At 54.4% G+C, this 10,188-nt stretch overlaps 1 long non-coding RNA gene across 1 annotated transcript; it reads left to right on the forward strand.

Moving 5' to 3' along the window:
• Positions 1–271: 271 nt before the first annotated feature.
• Positions 272–2,676, forward strand: LOC141370445 (uncharacterized). The gene is made up of 3 exons (XR_012374472.1): positions 272–503; positions 1,934–2,049; positions 2,183–2,676. It is a non-coding gene; the product is annotated as an uncharacterized lncRNA (long non-coding RNA).
• The last annotated feature ends 7,512 nt before the right edge of the window (positions 2,677–10,188 follow it).

The raw sequence follows: 10,188 nt of genomic DNA on the forward strand, positions 1-10,188 counted from the left end.
CCTCACAGGAGTCTTTCGTGGGTAGGCTCTCCTCTGGGCTGCCACAGGCTTCCCTCTGGGGGTTCCCTCTGTCCTCTCATTTACCACCTGCCTCTGTGACCGTCAGCGTATGCGTCTGCTTCTACCAGGCCACACGCCCCCCAGCCCCCAGCACGGGACCTGGTACATCTTGGTCCTCACAACCATGCTCATTGTTGCCCCCATTCTAGTGCCCTCTCTGGGCAGCCCGCCCTCCTGAGCCCGGAAAGCAATTCCTTCACGTAGTCATTGCTCCTTGCCTTTCTTCCTTCCTTCAGTACATTCATATTGAGCGATTACTTTGTGCTCAGCATTGTTCTAGTGCTGGGGGTACAGCAGGGAAAGATCTCTGCGACCGTGAAATTTACTTTCTAGTGGAGGGAGGTAGACAATAAGCAAGGAAAAAAAAAAAAGAATGGGATATTTGATGAGATATGTGCTGTGGAGAAAAGAAAGAAAACCACAGACAGAGGAGAACATGGAAGGTCAGCAGGGGAGTTATCATCTTGAATGGAGTGGTCCGGGAAGGTGGCATTTGAGTAAAAAGACCTGAAGCAGAACACAGGTGCAAAGCCCCTGAGGTGGGGCACACCTGGAAGGTTCAAGCCAGGAGGCCAATGTGGCTTGAAAGAAGGGGGTGATGGAAGGGGTGGGGCGGGGCGGGGCGGGGGAGAAAGGTCGGTCCAGGAGGTCACAGAGATCAGAGCATGGAGGGCCTAGAGCCTACGGTAAGGAATTTAACTCTCGCTCCAGTTGAACTGGGAAGGCACAGCAGAGTTCCAAGCAGGAGGGCATCAGAGTTTGCCTCATGAGTTAAATAGACCAAGGCGAGCAGGGTCGAAGCAGATGCGACAATCAAAGGAGAGGTGGCTCGGGGGAGGCCGCCGCAGGGAGGTGTGAGGGGGAGTCGCATTCTGGGATGTCTGTGGGAAGGGAGCCACAGGACTTCCTGATGAACTGAATATAGGTGGTGAGAGAGAGCAGTCGAGGGTGGTCCCGCGTGCTTGGCCTGAGCATCTAGAAGGATGGCGCGGCCCTGGTCTGTCTCGAGGAAGGTGACAGGAGCAGTAGGTTTGGAGCTGCAGAGCAGAATTCGGGGCTGGATGTGCTAATTCTCAGACATCTCTTAGACATCCAAGTGGAGATGGTGGGCACACAGTTGGAGATACTCATCCGGAGTCTGGGAGAGGTCCAGAAAAGTGGGAGTCAGGGCATGGAAAAGGTATTTAAAGCTCACGGTTGGATGAGACCAACAAGGAAATGGTGGCTGCCGTAGAGAGGGCCGAGGACCGAGCCCCAGGCTCCCATGTCAGGAGAAGAGGAGGAACGAGCAACAGAGACAGAAAGGGGGCGTCTGGGAGAAGAGGAGGGGGGACCCCGAGGGTGTGTGGGGTCCTGGGACTTAAGAGCGAAAAGGGTCCCCGAAGAGGGCCGGGAAGCCGTGTTGAACTAGTCACCCACTGGGTCCACATCACGGAGGTCACGGCGACCTTGGAAGGACCTTCGGTGGAGTGATGGGAGAAACACTGGGTAAGGAGGTGGTAAGAAACAACAGGAGGCTGGGACTGGAGACAGAGGTCCGCACCGTTCCTCTGAGGGGTTCTGCTGTGGGAGAAAGGGTCTAAGACAAAGCACAAGGAGGGAAACAGAGAGGGCCTTCAGGAGCTAGAACTAGAACGTGTGTACGCCCGAGGGAAGGATCGAGAGGACCCTACTCGCCTCGGTCTATTTAACTCATGAGGCAAACACTGACGCCCAGCTGCTTTGAACTCTGCGGTGCCTTCCCAGTTCAACTGGGAGAGAGCCGACTGCCTGGCAGGAGGGGCTGGCTTGAGCCGGAGGAGGGCAGTATTACCCACAAGATGCCAGGAGGGAGCCTGTGGGGAGTCCTTTCTGTTTTCTTTCATTCTCGCAGTGACTCAGGAGGCAAGACCATCAGCTGGGATGCGGGCAGGGAAAGGGTCTCGGAGACGGGAGGGCAGAGGAGAAGCCACGCAGCCGTTGCCTGGGAAGGCACGAAAGGAGGCCCTGGTATGTGTGCCTGGAAACTTGCAGGCCCCTGGGCTGAGCAGACATGCATTAAGCATCAGGCAGCCCGGAGGGCCCAGAGCCCAGGTGCCTGCCCCAGAGCACCAATCTCTTCTGGCCCCGGTTGGTGGGCCAGGCAATGCAGCGTGGACAGACGTGCAACGTGGGGACTTAATAGCATGCTGCAGATCAGGGTCCAGGAGAAGGAATGCGCCCAGCACACCTCAAGCTTCCAAGACTGGATTTACATCTTTAGGCAAGCTCCCCTGCCCCCATATCCAAACTGCGCGTGTGGGGAGCGGGGCCTTGCTTTGGGGTGGTCTTACAAGGTCCCCTATGCCACTGACCCTAATGTACCCATAAAGCAGATACGATCCCTGTCATGTCCTTAGGAAAAAGACCCCCATCTCCTGGGCAAGAGCCAGTGTTGGGCTGCCCTGTCTGGTTTAATTGTCCTTGTATTTTTGGGTCTGTTTTTTGGCAGAGGCTGCTTTTCCTAGATGACTTAACATCTGTTAGCTTGCTTCTAAAATAAAACCGGACAAATTTGACTCCAATGTGTTCTCTTTCTCTGTGGTGGCCATCAGTAAAGGCCTGGCTGTCAGGGGCCCCGCCCGCTGCCTTTCCACCCTGATCTCAGGCCACTTGGGTGGACTCTGGTGTCCTGCCTGGCGTTGGTCAAGCCCTTTCCCCTGACTGGAGCATCTCCTGCCTCCAGCTTCTGGCCTGGCTCCTGAGGGCTCCTCGCCACCCAGAACCCCTCTGCTGAGCTCCTGGGGTACTGGCCTTCAGATGTGGGGTGGTACAGGCTGAGCCTTGTGGTATCCAGGGATGTCCCTGCCTCTTATGCCCCAGCTAATCCCAGCTCAGTTCTCCTCCTTACGTGTCCCATCGAAGCACCCAGGAGGTCTGGCTAGCTCGGGAGCCTGAGCCATAAGCTTTCTCAGGCTGGGGACAAGGAGCTCACATTTGCTGAATCCTGATGTATGTCAGGCACTATACCAGGTACAGGTGGCCGGCCCTTCAGCTAGTTCCCCTTCTGTGCCCTCCTTCTTCCACTATAATAGTACTCCTGATTTTTACTGGGGCTGTGGCCCCTTGGAATAAAAGTACATTTCACAGACTCTCTTGCTGTGGCCCTGGGACTGAAGTTAGGACCAATGGAATGTAAGCGGAATTGCTGCGTACAATTTCTGGGAAGTACCCTTAAAGGGAGTGACGCGCCCTTCTTTAGTGCTTCTCTCATCTGCTGCCTGGAACATGGACATGATGGCTGGGGCTCTAGCTGCCATCTTGGTCTTTGAAGACAAGGGCCATACCCTAGGGTTGGAGGAGCCAGGAGCTAGAAGGAGCCTGAATGCCCAAGCACTTAATGAAGCAGAGCCTCCCCACCACGCTTGAACCATTTATTTCTAGACTTGCATCTGAGAGAGAAGCAAACTCTTCTTTCGGCAGGAACAATTCGGGGGATCTGTTGCTCACAGTTGAACCTGACCCTGCAATGACGCCTGCCTTTTGCCAGGTCATCTCATTTTCATCTTCACAAGAGCCCCGCCGAGTGGACGTTACCCACCTCATTGGAGAGAAGAGGGAAGGAGTCTCAGGGATGTTTTTTAGGCAAGTGGCCTAAGGCCACCCAGCCAGTGTAAGGCTGAAGTGGGTGCAAGCCCCCTTTGTTCTGACTGCTGGCCCCCCTCTCTCCACCAGCCCCTGGGGCCACACACAGGCCGACCTACCTGTGTGTGCTAACACCACCTGGCCTCCCAAGAGCACTTCATCCAGGGCCCAGAAGCAGCTAGTGAGAAGAAGCCTTTAATGTTGCAGGGTGACAACTGATTCCTAGACAGTTTTAGCCCTGGAAGCCCCACATCCCGCAGTCATGGGCAAACCCGGACAGGTGGCCACACAGAACTATGGCCCAGCCAGCCCCCATCGCTGCCCTGTGAGCACCCAGGCCCCGAGCCATTACAACCTGCCCGTTTCCAGGGATGTGTTTTCTTCCTTCCGGGAGCCCTGGGATCTTCCCGAGCTGGGGCCTTGGCTGTCAGCCCCTGGGATCTGTTTAAGGGCTGGAGCAGGGCTTGAGGGATTAAGGAAATGAGGTTCATCAACGCTGGCAAGAAGTGACAGGTCCATTTACATCTTGACTTGACCTTGCACTGGCCTCAGAAGTCAGCAGCTCCCACACCTGTCTTGACCCTTCTATATCCCCCGACTCTCTGCATATCCTGGGACCCCCAAGAAAGCACAGAGTCCTAGTGTGGTGGGGTCTGAGGCCATCAGTCTGACCTAAGGGGGCCCACCCACCCCTGCCCCCATCCAGGTGCCTATCAAGCACGGCTGAGCCCCAACTCAGCACAAGGGGCCCCGCACTCAGGAGGACTTGGGTCAAACCCCAGCTCTCCTGCCTTCAAGCCAGTGGTTTCACCTTCTGAGCCTCAGTTTTCTTATCTGTAAAACAGGGATAATAGTACCTGCCACATAAGACTCTACCAGGGTTAGGGCGATAATGTACCACGAAGCTCGCCCCAGGGCCTGGTACAGAGTTAGCACTCAGTGGAGGCTGTCATCATTGCTGTTCCTGCTTTAGTACTTCTTTGTGTCCCGCAGCCTTTGTGCTGGATAACAGGGACCCAGTGACAAACCAGAAGCCATCCAGGGATTCTTCAAGAAACTCAAAATCTGATGGGGAGACATGACACAAGACATTTCAAAAAATGCAGGAACTAGAACCGTTCTTGTAGGAGGAGAGAACAAGGTACGGTGGGAGCACGAGGGAGGAGAGTCTCAGTGTGCTCCATGGGGCAATCAGGGAGGTCATCCTGGAGGAGGCAGAGTTTGTGTGGCGGCCTGCAGAGGAGCAAGTTTTTGCCAGGCAAATCCAGGTGATGAAGGAGCCTCTGGCAACTCTCTGAGTCAGGGGTTCTCTAGTCATGTGACAGGGTGGGGTGGGAATAAGGCTCGTCCTACTGCTTGTGTCTCACCAGGGGCTCTAAAAGCTGTGGACAAGAGGGCCCCAGCACCCAGAGTCCTAAATGGAGTGTCAGCCCATCCTGCAGGCCCAGCAGAGGGAGTGCTCCCAGACCTGTCCTGCCAGCCTCCAGCCATCACCCACCCGTGGTACAGGGGCTGTTTAAGAGAGAGTTGTCATTCTGCTCTGCTTCTCTTCCCTCCTTTAAGCCAAGTGAGGAGGGCTTCCAGAGCACTGTTCAGAGAGCTTGACATATGAGCCTCACTCCGGGAGACACTGGGACCAGAAGGGCTCTCACGCACTGCACAGTCTAACAGCAAGGGGCTGTGTGTGTGGCAGCAGAGCCGGGGGGGGGGGGCCTTGCTGGGAACGGCCCACTGCCTGGGTAGACCAGACAGAGGATGCCTGATTTTCCAGGGGAAAATGAGGGCCTGCCTGCCTAAGCCGGTGTCCCGCTGCCTGAGGACCAATTTGGGGTGGTGAGGAGATCCCGACAGAGTGGGGACAGCTGGAGACTGACAGGGAAGTGGCAAACCAGAGGAGGCCCTGCTTTATCAGGGGAAATCTAGCTGAGAGGTCCCCAGAGGAGGAGTTTTCCTGAAAAATCTCCAGGAGAATCCCATGAGTTAAGATAACTTGGGACGTCCACCATGGCCAGAGGGTCCCCAGGCCAGGTTACAACCGTGTCAGGCAAGGAGGGCCTTTTCTGCCCTCTCTCCCACTCTGCACTCCACTCTAGAGGCGCCATAGGGAGCCAGAGATGACCATGGAGGGAGAGCAGCACGCTCTCCAGGTTTTCAGTTTCAAGCCTAGCCTGAAAGAAGGGTCTCAATTCTAGACTGGAGAGATTTTGGTGTTTTAACATTACTTTGAACTGTGTTGAAAAAAATAAACGTGCGCGGGGCACCTGAGTGGCTCAGTCAGTTGCGTGTCTGACTCTTGATTTTGGCTCAGGTCACAGTCTTGGGGTTGTGGGATCAAGCCCCGTGACAGGCCCTGCACTGGGTGTGGAGCCTGCTTAAGATTCCCTCTCTCCCTCTCCTTCTGCCTTGCCAAAGAAAAAATTAATAAATACACATGTGGATGATGTACCTAAAATTAGGCAGATTAGTAACATAAACCCCCATCACCCACTATCCCTCTGCAGCCATAATCAGGTCATGTCAATCTTGTTTCTTCTCTGCTTCCGGCCCACTCCCTCTAGTGTAATTTTGAATCAGATCTACAAGAAAGAGTAGAACAGCTTCCTGCTTGCCTCTGAAAAATTAAAAATAAAAACGTCAGCATCCTCTACGGTTTGATTAGGGCTCTCATTTTAGGGCATAAACCTGGGATCGAAGCTGGCAGGACCCGTGAAGTCATTACATTGAAGGTGGAGCTCATATCTGCTTTCGTCCTCGTGCCCACTACCCAGGACAGTGCCAGGCACATAGGAGGTGCTCAATAAATCATTCCGGAGCCTCTCTACCTGTTCCTCTCGCTGTCCCAGGCAGCGGCTCTCCTGATGTGCATCAGCTGGAGATGATACTCAGCCTTCCAGTCAAGGCTACAGCAGGTCCTGCCCACAGCGCCCCCACCCCAAGGCCTCGGCCAGAGGTGGGATTCCTGCATGGAACACAGGAAATGAGGAGGCAAAGTGCCCAGCTCAGTGCTCTGTAATGGCAGGGGGCTGAGAAGTGGTAAGAAGACACCCCGAGAAAAGTTTTGAGCAGGAGGGTGACATGGCAAACATTTGGGGGACTGCATTGAGTGGAAGGGGGAAGAGAAGGGGTAAGGATGGGGACAGCAAGACAGTGAGGAGACACAGTGCACTCTGGGGAGAGGAAATGAAGGTTGGACCCATCTGGCAGGGGAGCAAGGGGGGATGTGGAAGACAGGGTATCTGGAAAAACTTAAGAGGCGCGGCTCAGCTGCTGGAGGTCAGACCCCTCCCGTCTTTGAGCTCTCGGCCCTGGTTCTGGATAAGGCTTTGCGAGGGTCCTTACTATGACTGAATACCTGTGCAAAATGAAAATGCAGGGCTCCATGTCCAAAAATTATTAAGAACTGCAAGATGGATGGGGCGCCTGGGTGGCTCAGTCGGTTAAGCGGCTGCCCTTGGCTCTGGACTCCTAGGGTTCTGGGATTGAGCTCCGCATGGGGCTCCCTGCTCAGCAGGGAACCTGCTTCTCCCTCTGCTTCCGCCCCTCTCTCCTGCTCATGTTCTCTCTCGTGCGCTCGCTCTCTCAAATAAATAAATAAAATCTTAAAAAAAAATTTCAAGATGGTGACACCAGAGCATTAAACCAAGAGAAGAGTTCTTTGCTTAAGCCTGACAGATTTAGAAGGGGGGAAGAAAGGAAACCCAGTTAAAGGTGAATTTCAGATAAACAACGTTTTAGTATAAATGTGTCTGGTGCAATAGTCGCAATAAAAATCCTTCGTTGTTATCTGAGATTCACTTTTAACTGGGAGTCCTGTGTTTTAGCCGGAAGTCCACCAGGTGGGTCCTGTTGTCTCCTCCATTGCCTGGGGCTCCTGGGAGGCAGGTTGTCAAACTAGCCTGCATCAGAATCCCCTGGAGGGTTTGTTAAAACAGATTTCTAGGCCCCACCCCCAGAGTTTCTGATTCATAGGTCTGGGGTGGAGTCCAAGAATTTTCATTTTTTTTCCTTAAGTACGCTTTATGCCCAACATGGGGCTTGAACTCAAGACTCTGAGATCAACAGTCTCATGCTCCACTAACTGAGCCAGCCAGGCGCCCCAGAATTTTCATTTCTAACAAGTTCCAAGGTGATGCTGATGGTGTGGTCCTGAGGCCACATTCTTTTTTTTTTTTTTTAAGGTTTTATTTATTTATTAGAGACAGAGACAGAGAGAGCGGGGTGCAGGGGCAGAGGGAGAGGAAGAAGCAGACTTCCCGCTGAGCGGGGAGCCCCACGCGACGCGGGGCAAGACGCGGGGCACGATCCCAGGATCCCAAGATGCCAAGATCATCCGGAGATCACGACCTGAGCAGAAGGCAGACGCCCAACCGACTCGGCCACCCGGGCGCCCCCTGGCGGCACATTCTGAAAACCGCTGTTCTAGGAGCCAGTCCGTTACCCTAGCGAAGCTCATAAATAGGACACAGAAGAGCGCAGTGACCCAAAATGGCCACCAGAGGGCAGAAGTGCCCAGTAGTCAGGCCTCAGGCCTCCCACTGTCTGGGGGCTGAGCTTATACCTGTGCCGAGCATTTGCTCTGTGCCTGACCGTGTCCAGGGCCCTGGCTAGGACAAAAACATGGGTCAGACTCAGTGCCTGCCTTTGAGGAGCTCAGGGTCTGGAGAAGGAGACAGAATTGGTGCTGAGATGGCGGGAAGCCCGGAGTGGAGTTGGGGAGGCTATGGGAACCCAGCAGAGGCTGGGGGTAGTCAGGCAGGTTTCCTGGAGGAGCTTGTCTCCTGAACCATGAGTAGAAGTCACCCAGGGGGTAGAAGAGGAGGAAGGGCATCCTGGGCTTAGGAACCCACAACTGCAAGGGCACACAGGCTGGGAGGTATTTGGTGTGCTCAGGGGGTAGTGCAGGAGCAGGGAAGAGAATCGGTGGGTGAATGCCTAGTGAGGCTGGCAATGGCTTGGCTGGATCTTGAGGGTTTCAGGGAGCTTCTGGAGGGTTTTAACTAGACAGGATGTTAGCATCACCCCCTGAAACAGTGTGGAGGAGAGGCCAGAGGCGGGGAAACTAATGAAGAAGCTGGTGCAGTGGTCCAGGGAAGAGGCGATCAGACGAAGCAAGGATGGCAACAGTCTCTCCTTCCTCCCTTCCTTCCTCCCTCCCTCCCTCCCTTTCTTCTCTCCTTCCCTCCTTCCCTCCTTCCATACATTTATGGAACAACTTCTCTGAGCCAAGCCCTGGGCTGGGACCTGGCCTTGGTGCACTCAAGACAGACAGCTTCTGGCTTTCGCAGAGCTTCAGTTCTAACAGGAAAGACCACCATCCAACAGGCACAGGGAGGCAGCCGTGGTCCCTGTGGGACAGTACAAAGGATGCTAAGGAAGCCAACTATACAGGCAGAGGTGGGTGGTGGGAGGTATATCCCAGGAGAACCCCTGACCTAGAGATCACAGATGCCTCATTCAGCCAGACCCTGGCGCCCTCCCTGCCACAGTCCAGAGCTAACAATGTGGCCATTGAAGGCCACTGCCGCTGCTGGAGGTCTAGGCTTTCCTATTCCCATCTTCCCTTAGCCACACAACCCTGGCCTTCAGGGGGGAAGAAAGAGCAGGATTATGTGTAGGTACCAGGGGCTGGGCCCACTCCTTGACCAGAATCAGTTTGGTCTCCAGCTCTAGGTGGCTGCCCAGGCAGGCCCCTTCTTCAAACATCCAGGGCTCTCATTCTAAGCATGTGAATTGTTGGCCAGCTAGAAGTTGGGGAGTTGGAGGAGATGACCTTAAGTGCCAAGGGGAGGGTTGTCCTGGATGCTTAGGGTTCCTGGAGCACATCACATTCATTTATAGAGGTGAGATTGGCCCCACGGATAAAGTTGATTAAAATCAAGCTAACTGGAACATGACTTTCTAGAAGGGTAACCTTCTTGCTATTCTGAGAACCTGCCTAGCCTTGAGGACTTTGCATATGCAGTTCCCTCTGCTTGGGGTGCTTGCTACCCTCCCCTCGAAGGCCTTCACAGGTTTGGCTTCTGTGGTAGGCAGAATAATGGCCCCCCCAAAGATGTCTGTGTCCTAATTTTGGATATGTTCATTTACATGGTAGAGGTGATTCAATTACAGATCTTAAGATAGGGAGATTACACTGGTGGCCCAACACAACCACAAGGGTCCTTGTAGGAGGAAGTGAGGAGAGGGCTTCAAGTCAGAGAAAGAGGTGCGATAGCACAACAGGGGGCAGAGAGGGGGAGACAGGGCACTGTTGCACGGCTGCCTTTGCAGATGGAGGAAGGGGCCACAGGTCAAGCAATGCAGGCGGCCTCCAGGAGCTCGAAAGGGCAGGAAACAGATTTGCCCCTAGAGGGCCCCGGAAAGTACACAGCCCTGCCAAGCCATTTTAGTCTTCTGACGTCTAGAACTTATATTGTAGTGAGCCACTGAGTTCCTGGTAACTTGTTACCACAGCCACAGGATACAAATGCAGCTTATCTTTCAGGTCTCAGCCTAGCCGCCCCCCCCCCCCCCCCCCCCCCCCCC

Source organism: Callorhinus ursinus, unplaced genomic scaffold (genome assembly GCF_003265705.2).
Source record: "Callorhinus ursinus isolate GAN/ISIS: 27379988/994484 unplaced genomic scaffold, GSC_fseal_2.0 scaffold35, whole genome shotgun sequence".
NCBI classification, from domain to species: domain Eukaryota; kingdom Metazoa; phylum Chordata; class Mammalia; order Carnivora; family Otariidae; genus Callorhinus; species Callorhinus ursinus.